This window comes from Neofelis nebulosa, chromosome 8, assembly GCF_028018385.1.
Source record: "Neofelis nebulosa isolate mNeoNeb1 chromosome 8, mNeoNeb1.pri, whole genome shotgun sequence".
NCBI classification, from domain to species: domain Eukaryota; kingdom Metazoa; phylum Chordata; class Mammalia; order Carnivora; family Felidae; genus Neofelis; species Neofelis nebulosa.
The window spans coordinates 134,381,037-134,405,516 of NC_080789.1; the positions used below are offsets into that span (position 1 = coordinate 134,381,037).

A 24,480-nucleotide genomic window follows, 5' to 3' on the forward strand; every position below is an offset into this window, starting at 1 on the left:
AAAGCATTACTTTTACCCACCATGCCAGACAGGCCATATTTTATTGTATCAGTTACTTGCATGTGTGTTTCAGGCCCTAGCCTAGGACCACAGATCCTATCTTATAGGTGCTCAACAGACATGTAAGAGAACCAATAATTTCCAAGTTGTTTTGAGACAACAAAGGCTCACAAGAAAGTTTTATTTAGGATATACATTATCTAAAGATTCTATTAAAACCTGTCCAGATATTTTAAAAGAAGAAAAAACACAGCCAGCTTTGATTGACACAGCTGCGATCTAGGTGATCTGCCTTGAACACAGTTAGGACAGAGAATCAATTGGGCTTGTTGTAGGAGTAAAACCTTTCAAGTCAAAGTACTCCAAGTAAGATGATTACATCCTACATGCTGTGTAGGAGTGTTGACTTAGGCATGCCAGCTAAATTACCTGGGTTTATGCCTTGGGATTTCTAGGTGTTTTATATTTTAGTCATAATTAAATTCAAATGCAAGGATGTCTTTTAAATAGTGGAAATGTTAGAATTTAGAGGGCTACATAATATTTCCCAAATTAATGTATTCCAAATATATAGCCGTGTCTAGATGGTGTAATGGGGTGGAGTGGATTGGTGTATGTTTTATATATTCTGACATCTGTGAATTAAAAATAAAAACTTGTTATCTCATTAAGTACAGAAAAATCATTTCCATGCGTCATTATGAGAAAAAGACTGTTATAATAGGGCTACTTCCTTTGGTGAGATTCAAGGAGAGAAAAAAAATCTGGGAGAAGGGAGGAAGAGAGAAATGGGAGGGAGAGACCTAAGGCTAATACTCAGGCCAAAATAGGTACAAGAATATATTGTATGACAATTGTCTCTCTTAAACCATTAGAATCAGTGACCTATTTAAATGTGTATGTGTTTCCCCCCACTTTCCTAAGGCATTATTAAACTTAGAAGCTGCATTTGAACAGCTTGTATACACAGCTCTGTGCAAATATAGATTAGATGTTCAAATTCTCACGATTAAGGCATGTTTTGTTTGTGGTTTCTTTTTGAGTATTCCGATTGCAGCCACATGTTCAGTTATCTGCAATATGCCATCCTTTAATTATCTCCAATATACTGTGATTAAAGTCATTTAATAGTCTCTTGAATGTCCACAAAAGTAACTGGCTTAAAATATTAAAATAGGGGTGAGTTGCTAAAGTGACCATTTGCGTGGAATTTACGCTTAAATGATTAGTGCATGTCTATTTCTGTTCTCTTAAGCAGCAACTCTCTCTTCTCCTCTGTCTAGACATCTTTGTTTACACACAGGCAATTTAAAAACTTCCTTACAATGTAATGAGTTGGTATTTCCTAGAATTCCCCAAGTTCTATAAAACGGTATATGCTCTTCCTCCTCAATCATCAATATATTACCTAAACAGCCACTAGAAACATGAAAGCCTGATATGGCATGAGATTGTTTTCCACAAAGTATCCTACTGGCAGGACACCTTACATAAGATGAGGCATTTTTAATTATTTTCTGAGTCAATATTTTTACTGTGATATATCATAAAAGTCTCTTTAGATAACAGAAACACATGATTCTAGATCCACAATATATGTACTGTTCCAAGAAACACTGCATTCAGAAAGGCTGGGTTTAGTTATAGGAACATTTTGTATATGTTTCAATGTGCACAGGGAAAATCAACATAAAAAAGAAAATGGGAATTTTACCACCATGGCCATTTAAAAGCTACAATCCTTGCAAGCAGTGTGCTGAGGAGTATTTTTCCCTAAAATATAAGCTGGAAAAACTGAACAGAAATAGTCTAACAGTGGTTGATTGCTAAGTCACTATCACTTCAGATGCCGTAAGTTTAAGTAACAAAAATTCTGAACTCAAATTGCTTAAACAATAAGAAGGCTTACTTTTTAAAAAGTTTTTATTTATTTTTGAAAGACAGAGTAGGAGAAGGGGGCATAGAGAGAGAGGGAGGCACAGAATCCGAAGCAGGCTCCAGGCTCCGAGCTGTCAGCACAGAGCCCGATACGGGGCTTGAACTCACAAACGGCGAGATCACGACCTGACCCAAAGTCTGATGCTTAACCAGCTGAGCCACCCAGATGCCCTGAAGACTTATTTTTACATTTAGGAAGACCTAAGGCAGATTGCCTACAGTGTTGGTTAATTCAGTCACCCAGTGTCATCACCAAGAATGCAAGTTCTTCATTTTACAGTCTCCTACGATCAGTGCTGTTGCCTTTGTCTTTTGTGAGTCCCCTCCTGTTGGAAAGAATCCTGCAAAGTTCTAGGTGGCGTGTGTAGGTCTATTAACATCCAACAAAAGAAAGGAGCCTTCCTTTCTCTTCTTATGGATCTCTTTTAATCGGTGAGGATCCCTTTCCCATAGCCAGTTACACACTTGGCCCATGACTTACTGCTTGATATGGTCACATTTCCATGGTAAGTCAATCACATCCAAGGGGAATGTGATCACCTATCAGTTAAGCAGATGGCTTCAGGAGTTCCATTGCAAAGGAAGAAGGGCATAAGAATGAATGTTGGAGGAAAAAAGTCTACGTGTCTCCAATGTTATTCTACAATGTAGGTACCTTGTGAAAGGGTGTTGATTAGATTTCAAATGATGGGAAAACCTAGAATTGCTTATGTCATAATAGTTACCCCCAATACACTGATTGCTAAAATTCACTAAGATGGGAAGTTTATGCAGAAATAACTGAATAACTGGGACATCTTGAGATTAAGATATTCTCTAACAGAACTTCAATTTAAAAAGCCAGCCTCTCCTGGAGTGTCTCAACACTTATCCCTTCTGCCTCTCTGTATTCTACAATCAAGCACTTTGCTTTACACATAGAAAACAACAACAACAAAACTTCTGTGTTTTTCCGTCTGAAGTTATAGAATCACAAGCAGCCTTTGATTTTCAACAGATTCTTTTCCGTTAGTTTATTATCACAGATAGAAGCTGTTTCATAATCTGGGGACAATTTTGGGCAAATGTGTATTTTTCTAAACTGAAGCTAACGATGAATAAAATATTTATTATGTACCTTTTATGAGCAAGGACCACAGATCTGTTTAAATTTTCTTTAGAGGACAAAGGCAAATGCCTGCACTTGGACAGTGTTGCTACCATTTCTGCTTGGCTTCATTCCACACTCTTATCTGTTAAACGAGGGGAAAGGAGATTCCCTATTCATAGCCTTTGAAGGCAGTTTTGAAAACCTTTCCCCCAAGTGATATTTGAGCTAAATTCTAGCTATAATGGTCAACCATGATTTTCATTTCACTTCTCGGACATGACTGCATCATAATGTTTACAGACCCCTGCTCCAATATCTTCTCTCTCATAAAGGATATATAATATGAATGACACTATCATTGTTACATCAGAATTTCCATTTTCAGAATCCTGATAGTTCACATATAAAGCTAGTCAACACTGATGTAATTCTACAAAAAGTTTCTCCTTTCTTTCCAATTTAAAATAGTTCAAGAGACATTGTGGCTGGGGCTGACATCTCTAGTTCAGTGGTTGGTGAGTCACAGTATATTCTTTGAGATTGGCGTTCTTAATCAGGAGTAATTTTTTTTTTTAAAACCTCTCACGTTATATTTCAGATGTGACTCATACCTTAAAATATATATGCACAGCGTTTTTTCATTAGGTTCTCTCATTTGTCATATCTCAAACAATGAATTAAAGTCATCAGCCAAAATAAGAGGTGTTGCACTGTATTTGGGGCAAATAGAAAGAACGGGATGCTCGGGAAATCCGGTGCCTGCTTATCCCAATAAAGGAACTTTGCATCTTCTTGTGTATTGAAACTGCTAGGCTTAAAATATGTATTTACAGAGGACTTAAACTTTAAACGCCCAAGAAAATTATTATTTTTTTAGGATATTTTATTTCTTTGTAAGCATATGTTGTTGCTTTTTACCATAAAGCATTCTGGCTTCGAATAGCCCCTGTTTCTGTTGTGAGGGGAAAAGGAACAGCTGTTTGTCTAGATTATCCACTTGTGAATTTTCACTCTTCTTCTGTTTTACTCATATTGCTAATATAAAAACCACTGTGAACAAAGTATCTAGGCCCTTAGCCAAGACTATCTGATATGAATCACACTATTAAAAACAAAAAGATAGATAAGCATTTGTATTAAAAAGTTATAGGAGACACTAAGCTGTGTTTTTAATGCAAGCATTTTCAGAAAAGCACAAGAATATTATGCTAATTCCGAACATATTTTCTCCCATGCTTTCAGCATCTTCAAAACATGCATCAGTATTGTTCTCCTTGACATTGTTACTATTCTCATTATTTTGCATAATACAGTGGTAGGTTATCTCAGAAAATATGGAATGAAAAGTAAAAATGAGGAAGTTTGCTGGAAGCCTTCTCATTCTAGAAATGTTCAGTTACCCACTCATGTACTGAAACTTGCATAAAAACCAGTGGCTGGCAAGACCTCATTTCAGGACTTTAATTTTTTGGCTTAAGGGCACTTGAGACAGAAATCACCTAAGATCGTTCCTTGGAATTTTTGTGTGCTCTTAAACTGGCAATATCCAGTCCTCAATCTAATGAACTAGTTCACTAAGCACTGGTGGAGAAAAGAGAAGAAAAATTGCCCAAATGGGACAATGAGGACTTGGAAACTGTTGTTTTCTTCATAAACAGTTTCTTTGTATGGGACTTGAATGGTTGTTTTAAAATGTCTATATTATTTTTAATTGTATTCTGAAAAATATTTTATATCTCATTCTATTTTTCCTGCATAGCAAAGCCATTTGAATGATTTGTTGGCTAATTTTTCTGTGAAATATTTCAACAACAATGGCTTCTTGACATCAGGGAGTCAGTCAGACATAATAGAGTTTTGCTAACAAGCCTCACAGAAATTAAGAAACAGATAATAAATCTGACGTATAATCTTCACACATAATAAAGTAAGTTTGGAAAATTTAATTGTCTAACACACCACAGTGTATGTAAACATTAAGAGCTTGATTCAAACAGAAAAACAAAAAGTCAACACATATTAAAACTGATATCCTCTTCTTAAATTACCAGGTCTCTGTGCTGACACATTAGCCATCCTATCTTAGAAACAGAGTACAGAGGCCTAAGGGGAACCACTGGAACTAGGATAAGTTCTGGAGTTCTTTGGGAAGTTGGCTAGAAAACCAGAAGCCATATTGAGTAGTTCAGGTACAGCTGTGCAGGACATTTCATTAGTGATATTATCAGTCTCTGGTTAAAAGAGTAAATGGAAATCTTACGAATCATTAGTAACCCTGAGCTGGAAATACAGCTGGCACTTTGCCCTGGGATAGAAGTTTGAGACAGCAAAGAATGACTGAGAGTATTTGTTTCTTTGGTTTTTCAACATATGATGACTTCTGTACTATTAGTGATACTCAGTGTTGAGCCCTTGATACTGATATTTCTAACATCAGTTAGAAGGTTGCCTGTATTCAAGTAATCCTCACAATATTATAGAATTTCAAAGTTAAAATTAAATAATGAAAGTAAATAAAAATTTCAGTACTAGGATTATTTTAATTTTCATGATGCTTTTCATCTGACTATCCAAAAATAACTGAATCTCTTTAAAAGCTGATACAAGTCTTTCAAGAAAATGGCTCTTTCAGTATACATTTTCCCTAGCCTGACACTAAAACTTCTAAACTTGTCTTAAATTCAAACCTAGAGTAGTTCACTTAAGAAACCTGGGTGGTGGCTCAGTCAGTTAAGCATCTGACTCTTGATAACTGCTCACGGTCCTGATCTCGTGGTCCTGAGCTCATGGTGGTGATATGGAGCCCCGGTCAAGCTCCGCACTGAGCGCGGAGCCTGCTTGGGAATCTCTCTCTCCCTCTCTCTCTGCACCTTCCCTACTTGGGCGCTGTCTCTCAAACATCAAAAAAAAAAAAAAAAAAAAATCAAACATCAAAAAAAAACCCCACAAAAAAACCTAACACCTAATGGTTTGTCATAACCAGTAGTCTTTTTTCATAGCATGCAAATAGGGATTAACTTACATTTGTTCAAAATGTCTTAGAGAAGACCAGTAAATGGTCAGTAATGTTGAATATGAATTGGAAACAATTGTTTAGTGTGTGAATATTAGTACTGATCTGTTCCTGTTTACCAACCCATTTCTAATTGCCATTCCGAAGCTATACTGTGTATTGCCAATGTGTTACTTGATTTTTATAAGAAACAGGATATTAAGGAGGAAATGAATGAGCAGAAGATAAACAGTAAAAACAGACCTTCCATTTCTGTATCTATAAGTGTCTACATTCACCTATGTGTATACATATAGAGTCAAGTCTACCATCATAGAAAAGCTTAGAGAAAGTCATAAGACTCAATTTAGTTTTTCCCATTTTTGTTGTTTCATCATAAAGTATGGATTCCTACTCATCACATTTTAGCAAAGTAGGTAAAAGAATAGACCAGATAATTTTATTTTTTTTCAATATATGAAGTTTATTGTCACATTGGTTTCCATACAACACCCAGTGCTCATCCCAAAAGGTGCCCTCGTCAATACCCATCACCCACCCTCCCCTCCCTCCCACCCCCATCCACCCTCAGTTTGTTCTCAGTTTTTAAGAGTCTCTTATCTTTGGCTCTCTCCCACTCTAACCTGTTTTTCTTTTTTTCCTTCCCCACCCCCATGGGTTTCTGTTAAGTTTCTCAGGATCCACATAAGAGTGAAATCATATGGTATCTGTCTTTCTCTGTATGGCTTATTTCACTTAGCATCACGCTCTCCAGTTCCATCCACCTTGCTACAAAGGGCCATATTTCATTCTTTCTCATTGCCACGTAGTGCTCCATTGTGTATATAAACCACAATTTCTTTATCCATTCATCAGTGGATGGACATTTAGGCTCTTTCCATAATTTGGCTATTGTTGAGAGTGCTGCTATAAACATTGGGGTCCAAGTGCCCCTATGCCTCAGCACTCCTGTATCCCTTGGGTAAATTCCTAGCAGTGCTATTGCTGGGTCATAGGGTAGATCTATTTTTAAATTTTTGAGGAATCTCCACACTGTTTTCCAGAGCGGCTGCACCAGTTTGCATTCCCACCAACAGTGCAAGAGGGTTCCCATTTCTCCACATCTTCTCCAGCATCTGTAGTCTCCAGATTTCTTCATTTTGGCCACTCTGACTGGCATGAGGTGATATCTGAGTGTAGTTTTGATTTGTATTTCCCTGATGAGGAGCGACGTTGAGCATCTTTTCATGTGCCTGTTGGCCATCCGGATGTCTTCTTTAGAGAAGTGTCTATTCATGCTTTCTGCCCATTTCTTCACTGGGTGATTTGTTTTTCAGGTGTGGAGTTTGGTGAGCTCTTTATAGATTTTGGATACTAGTCCTTTTTCCGATATGTCATTTGCAAATATCTTTTCCCATTCCGTTGGTTGCCTTTTAGTTTTGTTGGTTGTTTCCTTTGCTGTGCAGAAGCTTTTTATCTTCATAAGGTCCCAGTAGTTCATTTTTGCTTTTAATTCCCTTGCCTTTGGAGATGTTTCAAGTAAGAAATTGCTACGACTGAGGTCAGAGAGGTCTTTTCTAGACCAGATAATTTTTAAAAATATATTGTTTCACAAGCATCAAGCTTTTAACTACTTGTTACTGAGACTTAGGTCAGCAAAACAAAAAGCAAAATGTAAGTTATGCAAAGTTGTGGAGAAAACTGTGTGCAACATTGTTGTAGAAAGTGATGAGCAAAATTAAACCTGACCTCAGGGAGCTCCTACTTTAACAGGAAGAACAAGAAAGGAAAACTGGAGTGTGTGAGTATGAATTATAAATCAAATAGAATAGCCACACTTAAGGTTTATTTGTGTTTTTGATGAATAGACTTTCTTAATTTTAGTTAGTTCATTATACCAATCTTTATGAATAGTGCTTTATGTGTACTGTTAAAAAACCAATTTTCCCTCTGTGACATCATGAAGACTTTTGCTTATTTTAAAACTAGGATGTATTTCATAAACCATAAAATTTATCTTTTAAGATATAAAATTTAGTGGGTTTTAGCACACTTACAGAATTATGAAAATATCACCATTATCTTATTTAAAAATGTTTTCATCACCCCAGAAGAAATCCCATACCTACCGGCAATCAGTCCCCTTCTCTCTCCCTCAGTCTCTGGAAACCTTTCATTTGCCATCTTAGAGATTTTCCTGTTCTGTACACTTCACATGTAATTTTTAGCCTTTTGTGCCCAGATTCTCTCATGTAGAATAATGTGCTCAAGGTTCATCCATGTTGTAGCATTTACAAGTACTTCATTCCTTTTTATGGCTAAGTTATATTTCATTGAATGGATACACCAAATTGTGTTCATTCATCCTCAACTAATGGGCATTTCAGACTGTTTCCACTTCAAGCTGTTGTAAGTAATCCTGCTGTGAACATTTGTATGCACGTATATTTTCACTTCTCTCAAGTATATAATTAGGAGTAGAATTTCTGAGTCATACAACTCTAACTTTTCCAGGAACTATCAAACATTTTTCCAAAGTGGTTGCACCGTTCCCATCAGGAATGGATAAGGGGTCTGATTTCTCTCTCTCTCTCTCTCTCTCTCTCTCTCTCTCTGCCCCCCATAGATAGATAGATAGATAGATAGATAGATAGATAGATAGATGTACATGTATATGTGTGTGTGTGTGTATATATATATGTATATATATACATAATATATATATATGTATTTATCTACATCTATATATAAAGATGTATATATAAATATATATATATATATATATATATATAAAAAATCATGTCATCTTTATTTTTTTAATTTTTTTAATGTTTATTTATTTTTGAGAGACAGAGCACAAGTTGGGGAAGGGCAGAGAGAGAGGGAGACAGAATCTGAAGCAGGCACAGGGCTCTGAACTGTCAGGACAGAGCCCAGTGCGGGGCTTGAACCCACAAACTGTGAGATCATGACCTGAGCCAAAGTCAGTCGCTTAACCAACTGAGCCACCCAGGCGCCCCTCGTGTCATCTTTAAATAAAAATAGTTTTAGATATCCCTTGCCAATCTGAGCACCTATTATGTATTTATTTTTCTTACCTAATTTCCCATTGCTAGAACCTTCAGTGCAGTGTTGAATAGAAATGGTCAGACGGACATCCTTGTCTTGATTTTCATTTATCTTGCTTTTGTCTTGTTCTTGGGGTAAATATATCATCTTTTATCATTAAGTGTAATGATATATGTAAATTTATGTAGATATTTTCTCAGGTAGAATAAGTTCCCTTTTCTTTCTAGTCTGTTGAGTATTTTAACATGAGTATTAGATTGTGTTAAATGCCTTTTTGCATCCATTAGGAGGATATATGGTTTTTTGTCCTTTATTCTGTATGATGTGTTACATTGATTAATTTTTGTTTGTTGAACAAACCTTTATTCTTGGAACAAATCTCAGTTGGTTATAATGTTTAATCATCTTTTATATGTGGCTGGATCTGAGTTGCTAGTATTTTGTTGAAGAGTTTTGTGCCTATATGCCTAGAAGATACTGGCATTACTTTTATTTTGCTGAAAGGTTTTTATCCTGCTTTGATCCCACAGCAATACTGTCATCATAGGATATTTTGTGACATGGCCTCTCTTCCCTGATGTTTGGAGTTTTGAAGTACTGGTATTAATTCTTTTTTGAACATTTGGTAGGACTCACTAGTGCATCCATGTAGGCCTGCAGTGGACTTTATGGAATTTTTTGCTTTGTTTTGTTTTGGTTTACTAATTGTTGTCTTTGCAATAGATCCTTTAAATTTTCTTAGTTCATTTCAGTAGTTTGGGTCTTTTTAGGAACTTGTCCATTTCATTTGTTGACTTGCAGTCATTTGTAGTGGTCTTTTATTTATTATTTTTTTTAACTTTCTGTGAGATTAAAAATGATTTTTACTTTTCATTTCTGGTTTTAATAATTTTAGTCTGTGGTTAAGAATTTAGCTTGCTCTTATTTTGTTGTTATTTTATGGTAAAACATTACAATATTGACTTGAGATCTATCTTCTTTTTGCTATAAAATTCCCTGTAAACACTCTTTTTGGTGTATCCCATAACTTTTTTGTATGTTTTGTTTCTGTCTTTGTTTTCATTTATTTTCTTGGAAGTGTTTTGTAATTTCTTCCCCCCCCCCCCCGACATTAGTTCTTTAGTAGTGTGTTCTTTAATTTCCACAATCTTGTGAATTTTCCTAATTCCTTTTTCTGATTTCTAACATCATCCCTTTGTGGTTTTTGTGTTTTTGAGAACACTGTGTCTCTGATTTCACTCCTTTTAAATTTGTTAAGACGTCTTGTGTTGTGACCTAATACCTGGTCTGTCTTGGATATGTTCCTTGTGCACTTGAGAAAGTAGTATGTTCTGCTCTTGGTGGCTGGAGTGTTACAATTTGTGTGACAGTGATAATCCAGTCTTCTATTTCTTTTGTAATCTTCTGTTTGTTCTATGGATTATCCAAATTGTGATAATGAGGTTTCCAATAATTATTGTTGAAAAGTCTGTTTTTGTGTCAGATTTGTCAGTTTTTCCTTTACATATTTTTGGGCTATGCTGTTATTTGTATACATGTTTATAATTGTGTGACTTCATGATTAACCCATTTATCATGAAATATCTCTTTTTTTTGTATCAAGTAGCATTTTTCTTTGTCTTCAAGCCTATTTTGTCTGATATTAGTATAACTACTCCAGCTCTCACTTTTGCTTTTATTAACTTTTAGAAGCTTAATGATTACTTTGCATACTTAACCAAAAATTCTCTGGAACTGACTTAGTGTATGGTGTGAGACAAAAGTCGTTGTGTGTGTGTATTTTATTTGTTTTTATTTGTATAATTTTCTTGTATGGATTGCCAAATGGCCATGCAACATTATTTTAATTCAGTAATTATTCTTTCCCTATGAATCTGTTGTGCCATCTTTTTCATAATTTAAGGATCCATTTATAGACAGTTCTGTAATTTCACCTTTTCTCTTCATCTATTTCTCTGCCCTTGCACCAAACCCAATATTTCTTACATAATGTGGTTTTTAGGTAAGTCTTTACATCTCTTGTTATTTTCTTTAATAGTTCCTCAGTGATTCTTTCCTCATTGTAATTTTCCATATCAATGTCAGAGTTTTTGTCGCTATCTATGGACAAAATTTTCATGATAGTAAAACATGAAATTACAGATTATTATTAGTAGGACTCTCCTTTATGTATCTATTTAGTCCATGAAAATAACATTTTTCTAGATTTTTAAAATGCTAAAATTTATAAATTTTATATATAAATTATTGTATTTATATTTATATAATTTATATTTATAAATAATTTATATTTACACATGTATAAGTTATATATAAAATTTGCAACATATGTAATTAATGTTTTGTCATTCTTTTCTAGATATCTTGTATATGTCAATATATATATATATTTTTTTTTTTTTACAAATTTTTTAACATTTTATTTATTTTTGAGACGGGGAGAGACAGAGCATGAACAGGGGAGGGGCAGAGAGAGAGGGAGACACAGAATCCGAAACAGGCTCCGGGCTCCGAGCCGCCAGCACAGAGCCCGACGCGGGGCTCGAACTCACGGACCGCGAGATCGTGACCTGAGCCGAAGTCGGCCGCTCAACCGACCGAGCCACCCAGGCGCCCTTGTCAATATTTTTTAAATCAACTTTAATTTTCAAAGCAGTTTTCGGTTCATAGCACAATTGAGCAGAAAGTAGAGTTACCATTTGCCACCTTCACACCCCCACCCTCCCAACACGTAACCTCCCTCATTATCAACACCCTGCACAAGGGTGATAAATTTGTTACAGTTGATGAACTGTACTGACACATCATTATTACCAAAGTCTGAAGTTTATATTAGGGTTCATTCTTGGTGCTGTACATTCTATGGGTTTGAACTAATGTATAATGACATGTAATGTCCACTATTACAATACGCGGAGTAGATTTACTACTTTAAAAATTCTCTGTACTCTGTTTGTCCCTTCCTCTGTTCCAGCCCCTTATATTAAGATTTTAAAATGATACATTTAAAATTTTATTTAAGTTTTATTTAAGATTAGTTTTCACTTAAAACAACTATTTCTTTTTCTTTTGATTTTTCCCGTATCAAACTATTTTGCAAAACTTCCTAAAAATCTATTTGTAGATTTTGGAATTATTATGTTTACAATTATGTCATCTGTGAATAATGTTTGCTTTACTATTTTTATTACTCTTATTATGCCATTTATTTATTTTCTTATATTTGTTCACTTGCTGGTGCTTTCAGTATGATGGTTGAAGTGATGGTCCCTAATACAGTTCTGTTTTCAAAAAAAGAAACTTTCCAACATTTCACAAATTGTGTATTGCCTTTATAAGATCTAAATATGTGTCATCTAGTCCTTGCTTACAGAGAGTCTTTATTATGAACATATATGCAGAGAGTCTTTATTATGAACATATATGAATATTGACATTTTGTATCTATTGCAATAACTCTCCTTTAAGTATTTATTAGTGTGTTGGGGCACCTGGGTAGCTCAGTCAGTTCAGCGTCTGACTCTTGATTTCAGCTCAGGTCATAATCTCACAGTTCATGGGACTGAGCCCCAAATTAGGCTCTGTGCTGACAGTGCAGAGCCTGCTTGGTATTCTCTCTCTCCCTCTCTCTCTGCCCCTCCCCCACTTGTGTGTGCACGCTCTCGCTCTCTCTCTCTCTCTCTCTCTCTCTCTCAAAATAAATAAAACTTGGGGCGCCTGGGTGGCGCAGTCGGTTAAGCGTCCGACTTCAGCCAGGTCACGATCTCGCGGTCCGTGAGTTCGAGCCCCGCGTCAGGCTCTGGGCTGATGGCTCGGAGCCTGGAGCCTGTTTCCGATTCTGTGTCTCCCTCTCTCTCTGCCCCTCCCCCGTTCATGCTCTGTCTCTCTCTGTCCCAAAAATAAATAAAAAACGCTGAAAAAAAAAAAAATTAAAAAAAAAAATAAATAAATAAATAAAACTTAAAAAAAAGAATGTACTAATATGTTGAGAAATGTTGTGCCCACAGTATTAGGCATTGCATAGTTGCAAACTTAATCCACAGTAAGATATGCAAGAGGGTGCTTAAGCCCAAAAGACTGAGAATGTAAACTCTTAGCCAATATGTGCATAAATGGAAACCTTCATACCCATGTGCATCACCTCTGGAAAATCCTTTGGCATCATCTACATACGTTAAAATACAAATTTACTGACTCATCACTTCCACTCCAGGTACATAACTAACAGAAGTACATCAGGATATGCCCTGAGGGACACACACAAGAATGTTTATCAGACTATTGCTTGTAATGACTAAAAATGAAACAAAAGAAAACAAAACAAACCCCAAAAACAACAACAACAACAACAACAACAACAACAACAACAACAAAATAAACCATGAATTCCCAGCCAGATGTATTATGCTTAATTCAGCAGTATAATAATATAGAGATTATAAAAATGAATAGACTATATCTACCTCCAATGACACAATTGGTTCCACAAGGAAAATATTGGGTGGAAGAAAAGGAAAAGTAATACACTGAATGATTCCACGTATACAGCAATAAATACCTCTCTATGTATAATATGTATAAATGCAAGCATGCATACAATACTAAAGTGTATTGTGAAGAGATACATGTGATGTGCCTAAACTAAAAACTGGCGGTAGGCATGGGGGGCGGAGGGCCAGTGACATAGCTTCCAGGAACATCAAGATTGTAATTTCTTTAGTGCACAGGAGAAAGACACAACAGGAAAGCTTCTCAAGGTACTGGCAAACTTCTAGCTCTTGATCTTGGTGGTGGTGACATGGATATTTTCATTGTGACGATTTATCAACCTGCAACTTCACGTTTTCTTGCATTTTCTGTATGTGTAGTGTACTCTGCATTTTAAAAAATAGATGTTGTTTGTTTGGGATTTTTTAAAGAAGAAGTAGAACACTTAATGGTTACAGTATTTTTTGTTTTTCTTTCTTAAGAGCAAGACTTCTTTCTGAGTCATCCTGCATCGCCTCAGAGAGGAAGATAAATGCTTGTTGCAGGCTATTACTTGTAATATATGTTTCTCAGCTATTTTTGAGCCTCAGTTCCATATGAGCCTTATAAAAATTTAAATTGCTTGGTTACTATAAAATTTAAATGTTTGGTATAAATTCAAATAAGCATCTCTCAATAACTATTATACTGTCTCTCTTCTATATATTGTATGTGGACCATTAGAATATCATTTGGGAGAAAATGTGTCATTAATGAGAAAAATGGGTAGAAGCCATGTGGCAAGGCTTCTGTTCCAATGACAGAATTGAATTTCTTCAGTCCTGAACAAGTCCCAAGGATAACTGGCTGTATTGTCAATGACAGTAGAGTCAGTTGACAATCATCTGTATCAAAGTTCACATGTGTATTACCTTTTCAGCTTCATGTGCAAAGTTATCTGCAATGGGCTGAATGTGACTGATTTGAAAGGTGTTACTTATCTTTTAGGTTTAACACCAAAGCAGGAATTCTGCACAACAAATTCATATTACGCAAACCTATTTTATAAATATTTTTTTCATGTTTATTTTTGAGAGAGAGACAGTGTGAGCAGGGGAAGGGAGGAGAGAGAGGGAGGCACAGAATCCCAGGCCGGCTCCAGACCCCAAGCTGTCAGCACAGAGCCTGACATGGGGCTCAAACCTATGAACCGTAAGATTGTGACCTGAGCCAAAGTTGGGTACTCAATCGAGTGACACCCGGGCTCCCCTAAATTTTAACTCACCTACATTCTTTCATGATTTTGAAAAAAGTATACCTTATAAAATATAATGAACTATTTAAAGAACATGCAAGTTAAAAAATCTGTCTCATTGCCAGAAACTCTGACATACGACATAATCCAGAGAGTGCTCTAATTTCATAGAATATGTATAGGATGAGAAGTCATTGAATAGAACAAGAACTTATTCTCGCTCTTTTTCTGTGGTGAAATTGCTTATCCAATTTGGGTCACAAATTCCTTGTTCATAAAACCAAAGAATAGGACTCCCAATTGTGGTTTTCAAACTATATTCCAAGATTCTTTAGGCTCCCCATAAATGGCTCAAGGACAGGCATAAAGCAACAGGGAACCTAAGTGAGCAAGAATCCTATAATTGATTCAGAAAAGTAGCCCCATTTTTAAAGATTACATATCAGGCTTTATATAAACTCTCACTGGGCTAAAGGAGGTCCTGCTGGCTAAATTAAAACAAATGATAAGAATATCAATGATATTGGTGCCTGGGTGGCTCAGTCAGTTGAGCGGCCAACTTCAGCTCAGGTCACGATCTCGCGGTCCGTGACTTCAAGCCCCGCGTCGGGCTCTGGGCTGATGGCTCGGAGCCTGGAGCCTGCTTCCGATTCTGTGTCTCCCTCTCTCTCTCTGCCCCTCCCCCATTCATGCTCTCTCTCTGTCTCAAAAATAAATAAACGTTAAAAAAAAATTAAAAAAAAAAACCAAACTGCTACCAATTAATCATTCAATTTTGAACTCTTTTACCTTAGTCATCTGTAGAATGAAGAGATTGGACTAGATAAAGCCTAAGGTCTCTTTCTGTTTAAAACTAATGGCTCTAAATCTTGAGAAGAATCCTAATAAATTTTACCAAGTGCCTTACGTTAAAAAAAGAATACTAAGCAATTCTCCACTGGATCCACCATGAACTATTTTTTGAACAAACTAATCACCCTTCTTAAAATATTTAAGAACAATACCTCAAGGAGCTTGTGAAGTGATAAGGGAAAGTTCAATAGTACTTCTTTCATTTTCATGAGAGTCAGATTTATTTTTAAATTACATTTACTCAAGCAAAGCATCCAGCACTAATATGGAAGTGACATCTAAAATTCCATCATTTCAGTGCCCAGTATTGAGTTCTGCCTCTCAAATGAAATGTGAGTACTCAGATTTAAACTACATTGACTTAGAGTCCATCATTCTAAAATAAATGTCGGGGCGCCTGGGTGGCGCAGTCGGTTAAGCGTCCGACTTCAGCCAGGTCACGATCTCGCGGTCCGTGAGTTCGAGCCCCGCGTCGGGCTCTGGGCTGATGGCTCGGAGCCTGGAGCCTGTTTCCGATTCTGTGTCTCCCTCTCTCTCTGCCCCTCCCCCGTTCATGCTCTGTCTCTGTCCCAAAAAATAAATAAAAAACGTTGAAAAAAAAAATTAAAATAAATGTCTTCAATTTAAAAATCTAACCAAATGTTTATTGGGGATTGTGTAGATTCTAAATTGAATTAAAAAGGAACAGAAATTTCGACAAAATCAAAGCTTTTCACATGCTTGTCTTGAAAATATCAGTAGGTATTGATAAAAACCTTCAATAGCCTCAGTTCCACTTTAATTCTAATTAAGACTTAAACATGAAACCAAAACACAATGAAGATGAAATCAAAATAATTTTGTTACTCAATCTGTAGATTAAGCAGAATACAGAAACATCTTTAGAAAATATCAGGTGGATTGGGGCGCCTGGGTGGCCATTTGGAAAAGTGTCCAACTTCAGCTCAGGTCCATAATGTTCATGGGTTTGAGCCCCGCGTCGGGCTCTGTGCTGACACCTCAGAGCCTGGAGCCTGCCTGGGATTCTGTGTCTCCCTCTCTCTCTGACCTTCCCCCAACTCACGTTATGTCTGTCTCACTCTCAAAAATAAAATAAACATTAAAAAAGAAAAGAAAATACCAAGTAGATTCATGATATCTCTGGGAAATATGTTATCCACGGCTATTACGCACATGTGCGTTATTATGCACATGAAATTAGGATCTTCATAACCCCCAGTTGTTTTGGTTTCAGTATGCGTTACACCGATACCACATTCTTCAATGCTGAAGGATTTCTGAGATGACAATAATCCATCAGTGCAACTGTCCCTTTCATACACGGGTACTTGGATGGTCATCTTCTCATGGTCATCTGTGACATCAACATGTAATTGCAAAGGTATTTTCAAGGGTGTTGACATACATGCCCAACTTTAAATATCTTGTCTGTATCAATCCCCTAACCTACCAGTTTTAAACTTACCCATGTCAACTTTAAGTTTCTGAAATTAGCCCATTAACATGAAAACAGAAGTAAATAATAATGTAACTTTATGAAACATCCCTAGGTACAATGTTGATTCATGTCCCTTAAGGGAGCTCATTCGTAATGAGATAATTTCAGGTTATTGTAAAGCTACAGTAATAAAGATAGTTTGGTATTGATGTTGACAGACAAATAGAACCATGGAATACAACTGAGCACAGATATAAACTGACAAATATAACGAGAGCTATTTTTTATAAAGGTATAAAGACACTTCAGTGGTTGAAGAATTTTTTTAAATCAAATGGTGCTGGAACATTTGAATATCCGTGTGCAAAAAAACCAGGAACTTGAATTCATTTTTCACGCCAGATGCAGAAATCCTCAAAATGGATCATCTATATAAATTCAAAACTGAAAACTATAACATTTCCTGAAGAAAGTAGGAGAAAAATTATGTGATCTTGGGTTAAGCCGGTGGTTCTCCAACAAGAGCGATTTTGTCCCTCAGGGGACTTTCAGAAATGTCTGGAGACATTTGGTCACTCTAAGGGGGAGAAGGTGCGACTGGCATTAAATGGGATCCTGCTAAATGTCCAACACGACGCAAAACAGCCACGGACGACATAATTATGTGAATGAAAAGACAACAGTGCAACTACTTAGAGACCCTCACTTAGGACCAGTTTTCTCGAATACAACACCAAAAGCACTCTCAATAAAAGAGAAAAAAAAAAGACAATCTGATAAAGCAGACTTCATCAAAATTAAGGACTGCCCTTCAAACGACATTGTGAGGAGAGTGAAAATACTGACCAAAACTGGAGAAACTTTGCAAAGCATGTCTGATAAAGGATTTAAATCCAGAATCTCCAGATGTCAAAACAATAATGAGCAAATACAAGCAGCTCAATAAAAATGAATAAAATAGGTAGACAGGCATTTCATAATAGAAAATGTGGAGATACGAGTACTTAGAAATGTTTACCATCATTACTCTTTTTAGGGAAATGAAAATAAAACCGCCATGAAATACAAGTTCACATCTTTTAAAATATTGAACATTTGAAAGAATGACCATACCAAGTTTTGACAAAGATGTGGAAAAACAGGCATGTGCGGATACTATTTTGATGATGTAAAATGGCACAGTCACTTTGAAAAGCCGCTTGGTAGACTCTTAAAATGTTATACATATACTTGCCACATGATCCAGCCTTTCTACTTCTACATATGACTCAAGAGAAATGAAAGATTATGTTCACGCAAATACATTGACAAATGACAGAGAACCAACTGAGCATCGTTGGAGAAGACATGGTGGGGGATGGATGAAATGGGTGATGAGGAGTAAAGAGGGCACTTGCCGGGATGAGCACCCGGTTCTGCTCCTGAAACCAATACTACGCCGTTTGTTAACTAACTTTAATGTAAATAAATAAATTTAAAAATATATATGCACAAATGATCATAGCGGCTTTATTTGTAATAAGCCTGAAGCGGAAACCACCCAAGTGTCTATTGTCTGGCGAATGGATATATAAGCTGTGGTATATTTATGCAATGGAATGCTTCTTAGCTATTAAATTAAAAGGAGTATGCGCTACAACATGGATGAATTTTGAAATAAATTTGCTGAACAAAAGGACACAAGCCAAAACACATGTATACTGCAAAAGGTTAATCACTAGTTGTCTGGGGATGGGTGGTAATCTGGGGAGAGGCAACGGAAAGGACTTCAGAAGGTTTTTCCACGTGATGGATATGTCATTTTTGAGATTGCGCTGATGATGCCACAAGTTTGTACCTATGTCAGTCACTTAAGTTGTTCCCTTTAAATATGTGTAGTTTGTTGTATGTCAGTTATACTTTAAGAAACTACCCAAAAAGAGCAAATTAAAGAGCTAAACCAGTATACCAATCTAGAGACATTAAGAATGTAAGCCTGAAGGGCATAATGTTCAAACTAGAAAAACAAAATCTGTTCATGAGTTAAACCCCAAATCAAAAACACATTTTTATATCTTATTTAAGAATTTCAGGGACACTGTAGCAAGTTAGAAAGATTTGATTTAAATTAGAGCTGATTTGAAATTGTATTTATTGAATAAAAGTCAGTTGACTGGAAAAAAAAATCTTGAGTGTGGAAAAGCTTAGCCCTTGAAGACAATGGGTGAAAAGTGTCACTGTTCATGGTTAACTCCATTTGGCACAAGGCACAGAATTTCACACCTAGAACACTTTAATGTCCTGTGAAAACAAACCAGTGAGTGCTGTTGAGTTTCATGCCCACAACATAATGGAGAAGACACAGTTAAAAATTGTATAACAGATAGAGAGGACTGTGGTTTTAATTTGAAGCAGTACCTAACCCTTGTGAATGGGCCCATCCAGACCATCTGCTCCTCCAAGGAAAGTACCGATTATTACAGCTCTGAGTGGAGTTGGTTCCCTCCCATGATAGCAGAAGGTAAGAGGCAGTTTAAAGCATTCAGGGACCTCATGCTTGTTTTTAAAGCTGATGATTTTTCTGTTGACAGTACTGATTCGTGGGCTCCTTCGTGCTGATTAGCAGAGAGACTGCTAAAGACTTGAAGTCTGGGAACAAAGCAAAACAAAAACCACATCGTCCCTCTCCTCCCCTCCCCAGCTTCCTACACAGAACATTTCCAAACAAACTTCTGTACCATCTCATGTGATCGCCTAGGTACACAGCAGCGGCTCCAAGCAATGTATTTATAGTGTTTATCCCAACACAGTACTCATGAAACCATTTAAGTAAATATTATTCTGATATTTTCCCTGTTTTTCTTTTTGCATTGTCTAAGATGGAAAAAAATAAAGGGCTCTCCAGGGAAAGCAATGCAACATTTTAAATTCTCAAATGGGGGCCCATGGGTGGCTCAGTCGGTTAATCGTCTGACTTCAGCTCAGGTCATGATCTCATGGTTCATAGGTTCCAGCCCCGTGTTGGGCTCTGTGCTGACAGCTTGGATCCCAGAGCCTGTTTTGGATTCTGTGTCTCACTCTCTCCCTGCCCCTCCCCTGCTTGTGCTCTATCTCTCTCTCAGAAATAAACATCAAAAAAATTTTTAAAAAATAATAAAATGAAAATTCTAAAATGTAGTTATGGAAGGATTGATCAATGAAATTTTTAATGGCAACCAAGAAAATTAGGCAAAAATTGTGAAATACGGTTGAGAAAGACATTACTTATCCAAACTGGACCTGAAGAGATATTGGCATTGGGCAAGACGCTCAATTTCACTGAACTGTAGTTTCTATACCTCTGTTGTCAGAATAGATGTGAGGATGCCAAGAATTCTACAAAGAAAACACAGTTACTTGCCTCTGCTTTAGGGAGGGGGTGGTATATAATTATACGGTGCAGAAACCAGAGGTTCTATATAATATTTTATAGCTACAGTGTAAATTCATCATTTCTTCATTTTGTCCTGCACATTGGGGAATGGAATCTTAATTTTTGTTTTGTTTTGTTTTTGAGCCTTAAAATTTAAGTAGAACTTAGTGTGTCTAAAGAGCCAAGAAAAACAGGTTTTCCAAATCTTCACAATATTAGGGCACGAGAAAAATTTTTAGATGTGGCAATCAGCCACCTTCTCTTTCCAGGAAAAGCTTACAAATTACAAATTACAATCATGGGTCATCACAAGGTGATACCAACTGTCTCTGTGATAGTCATCCTTATACAGGGAATAAAATAATTCATTTTTTATTCATAGATAGGTTGTTTACATTGATCTGTTTTAATGATGAGTTGAAAGTGAAATCCTTCCATGGAGACTGAATAGAAAATATCAACATTCTACAGAAAGTAAATTGCCATCCTAAGTAATTCATTCTTTGAAAGTCTCCATTGTTCAGGGTTTATATTTATATTTATTAATTGAATATATGTATATATATATATATATAATACACATAAATATATGCCTTACTTCAAAATTAGGGAAGTAGCTTCATCTTCTTACGTAATTTTTCACAATTTATTTGTCTATTAAAATATTTATGAATAACACATTATGTCTTCTAAACCTGCCACTTAATAACTACTAAATCTTGAACAAATTACTTACGTTATCTTTCCTTCAGTTTATTTTCTCATTTGTGAAATGGCTCAAAGAGATATCCTAAATATTAAATGAGCACATAGAGGCAAAATACTTAGATTAGTGCCCAGAATACAATACTTTTTCAAGACGTTTAGCTAAATAGCTTTACATATGCCGAACACTGGAGAAACCATGGTGTGATAAGACTAGTGTATCCCCTAGCTTCTCAGAACTTAGAATTCCATGCAAAACCAACAGTAGTCACACATGATTATACTTATTTCGTTTAATAATATTTTCATACAAACTATGTAAAAAGGAACAGAGCATTAAAACATATCAACCCCAGTGTCTAAAGGAACACCCAGATACAGATAATAAATAACAAAGCATCATGTGTATAATGAAGGCACAAAATACTGTGGTTTATGGAAAGGGAAAATTTTTGTTCCGTTTGTATGATTATGGAGAATGCAGAGACAAATAATACTTTAACATAATTTCTAAACATGGCCATTGTAGTTCTTTCTAGCCTTAAGATTATAGACCACAGGGAATTCCAAAAACAATACTCCAGTCAAAACTATAGTTCCAGAAACAAAACGATAAAATATCCCAGTGACAACAAGAGAAAGGTCTGAAGGAACAAAGAACTTGTATAACATCGTAAGCAACAAAAGGATTATTAACAAATTCAGTGTGATCCACTTTTTGTCCAGGAAGATTAGAGGAAATTTACTCATGGGAGGGAAGGAGGGAGCCTTGGTAAGGTTGATTTCGGCAGATATTTTTTTTTAATAAAATAGATGCATTAAAGGGACATTCTGTGCGTATGGAAGTATCTTTCCTGATACAAGATGCTTCTCCACCTAACCAATGAAATTCTCGTTTTCTGTGCTGACTAGTTTGTCCTGAGGGTAGTAAAAGCATTCTGCAAACTGTACCTGCTTGTTTACAAGCAATCTTCTGGCCAGTTCAAAAATAGTGAACATGTACTTCTAAGAAAAAAGGAAAAACTCTAGTTATCTATATGGACTGAGTAATTGTTTTTAATTCACATTTAAGTGTGCTTATATGTATTTAATTGGAAATGGGTATGAGCCCTCATGCTCAGAGGTGCTCTCGAAACACAAGCTAATGAGTCTTGGGAGAACAATGTGAGAGATTACATTTAAAGTGTTAGTTCAAATGAACACATGCTCATTTCCTTCTTATCCGGAGGTGGCATTCAGATGCCTAACTGCGGATACATTATTTTTTTCACAGACAAGACATTTGGCTTCTTACACAACTGCTTACTTGGGAAGACTGTTGGGTTGGCAGCTATAGCCAATTCCCATTGTCAGAAATGAATAAAATTGCAAGTTCGAGGATGATTCTTTAAAAAAAAAAAGAAAGAAAGTCTTTTTGTTCTTTCACAGACACATACGGATCATTGGGAGAAGAAAGTGTTTTCCTTCTGTCTCTAATTAAGCTTTCATGCATCCCTGGCCTCCATTAACTTAGAAAAGCAGAGACCTTGTGTAAATGAGATTGCAGATGTGAAGATACTTGGAAACTGCAGAACACTATACAATTCTAAGGCATAAACACTACTGTAAATACAACAGGTTCTCCCATCTTTTCCATGAAATCATCACTAACTACCTTACTATGTAATAAGCTTCTTCTTTCAAATCTCATTACTACAGTCTTGCTAGTCATTCCTTAAAAACAAAAAAGAAGAACTGTAAATTACACTCCACCAAGAATGTGCTCAAACCATTCCATCAACAGGGAACATTCCTTTCTTTATTTTGCCTATATTAAATCCTCTAGCTTACTTAATTTAAAATGCTAACTGATCACCTACTATTCACCAGACACTGTTCTGAGCCCCACAGTACAGCAATCAAAGGGACAGAAATATTTTTCCTTGGGAAGCTTAGTTAGTTTTTCTGTTTTCTCCCCTTGATTTCTTCAAGAAAAAGAAGGGAGGCCAGTAGGCTGGAACATGGTGGGATGAGGGAAAGCGAAACCAGAACAGTTTTCTGTGGTTCTCTACCATGTGGGGAGCCTTGTTGCCATGGTGAGGAATATGGACTTCATTTTAAGTTTGACAGAAATATACAGGAAGGTTTTAAGCAACAGGGAATAATGGCCTGATGTATGTTTTTATAAGATGATTCTTTTTTTTGCTAGAACTCCCCTTAGACTCCGGCAAGAGAAAGCCACTGCCTTGAGCCCCACCATTTAGAAAACTCTGTATATCAGACACACAAACAATAAATCTATTAAAGATATGCCCTCCTCTGTCATTTGGAACATGACAAGCAGCACTGGCACAGGACAACTTGTCGCCATAAATACCAGTTCTTGAGACAAATGGTGTTTAGACCCCAGGGCAATGCTTCTCCACATCTCTGGCCCTGTGTCCTTAATACTAAAGGGGCCTGCATTTGAATGCCATAAAGGTCTATGAGTTATACCCTTGTCAAAGTCAGAAACAGACACCACCCCAGTATGCAAGTAGGATTTGAACAGCAGGAATACTTAGGTAGGAGATAAGACAAAGACATATTTTACATCCATTTTCTCGGATGAGTACTGAAACATTCTTTTCTGGTAACAAGCAGTCACATCCTTGTATCTATTTATTGTCCAATTCATGTTTATGTGTATACTTATGAATCAACACAACTATTTATAATCCAGGAATAGTGTACAATTTTAAATAGTTCCTGTTGTTTTTGAATTTGTATACATGTGTACCTAGATCGGAGGCAAGCCAGAACACTACAAAGTTTGTGGGCTAAATTGAGCCCACCTTCTGTTTATGTATGTAAGGCGTTAGCTACCCCCATTTCTTTCTGCGTTTTTTATGCTTGTTTTTGTGCAAGATTGAGTTTTGCTATTAAGACCCCGCAGCCCCAAAACCCTAAAATATATACTACCCAAACCCTTACAGTAAAAGTTTTCTTCCATCCATCTATGCATGAAGTGTCATGCTAATTCTTGTATATGCCTAGATGTTGCTTAAGACATAGTGAAACAAACAAAGTGGCTAGCTTTGAAAGGTCACAAAGGTACTTTCCCGAGAGTGGAAAACTATGCCTACACAAAACATACACCATTGGAAATGACAGCTTTACTCATAATATCCCCACACTGGAATAACTCAAATATCTGTTATCAGTTTAATTGATAAGCTCACTGTAGTATGTCCACAAAATGGCATGATTCTCAGCAATAAAAAGAAATAACTTCCACATATATACGCAACAGCATGCACAAATT

General features: G+C 36.3%; 1 long non-coding RNA gene across 1 annotated transcript in view; it reads left to right on the plus strand.

Annotated features, from left to right (window-relative positions):
* The window catches only part of LOC131484089 (uncharacterized), a 28,483-nt gene extending 8,548 nt beyond the window's left edge, over window positions 1–19,935 (plus strand). Inside the window, exon 2 of the long non-coding RNA XR_009248014.1 lies at window positions 19,672–19,935. This is a non-coding gene — a long non-coding RNA (uncharacterized LOC131484089). The remainder of the gene's footprint in view (window positions 1–19,671) is intronic.
* The last annotated feature ends 4,545 nt before the right edge of the window (window positions 19,936–24,480 follow it).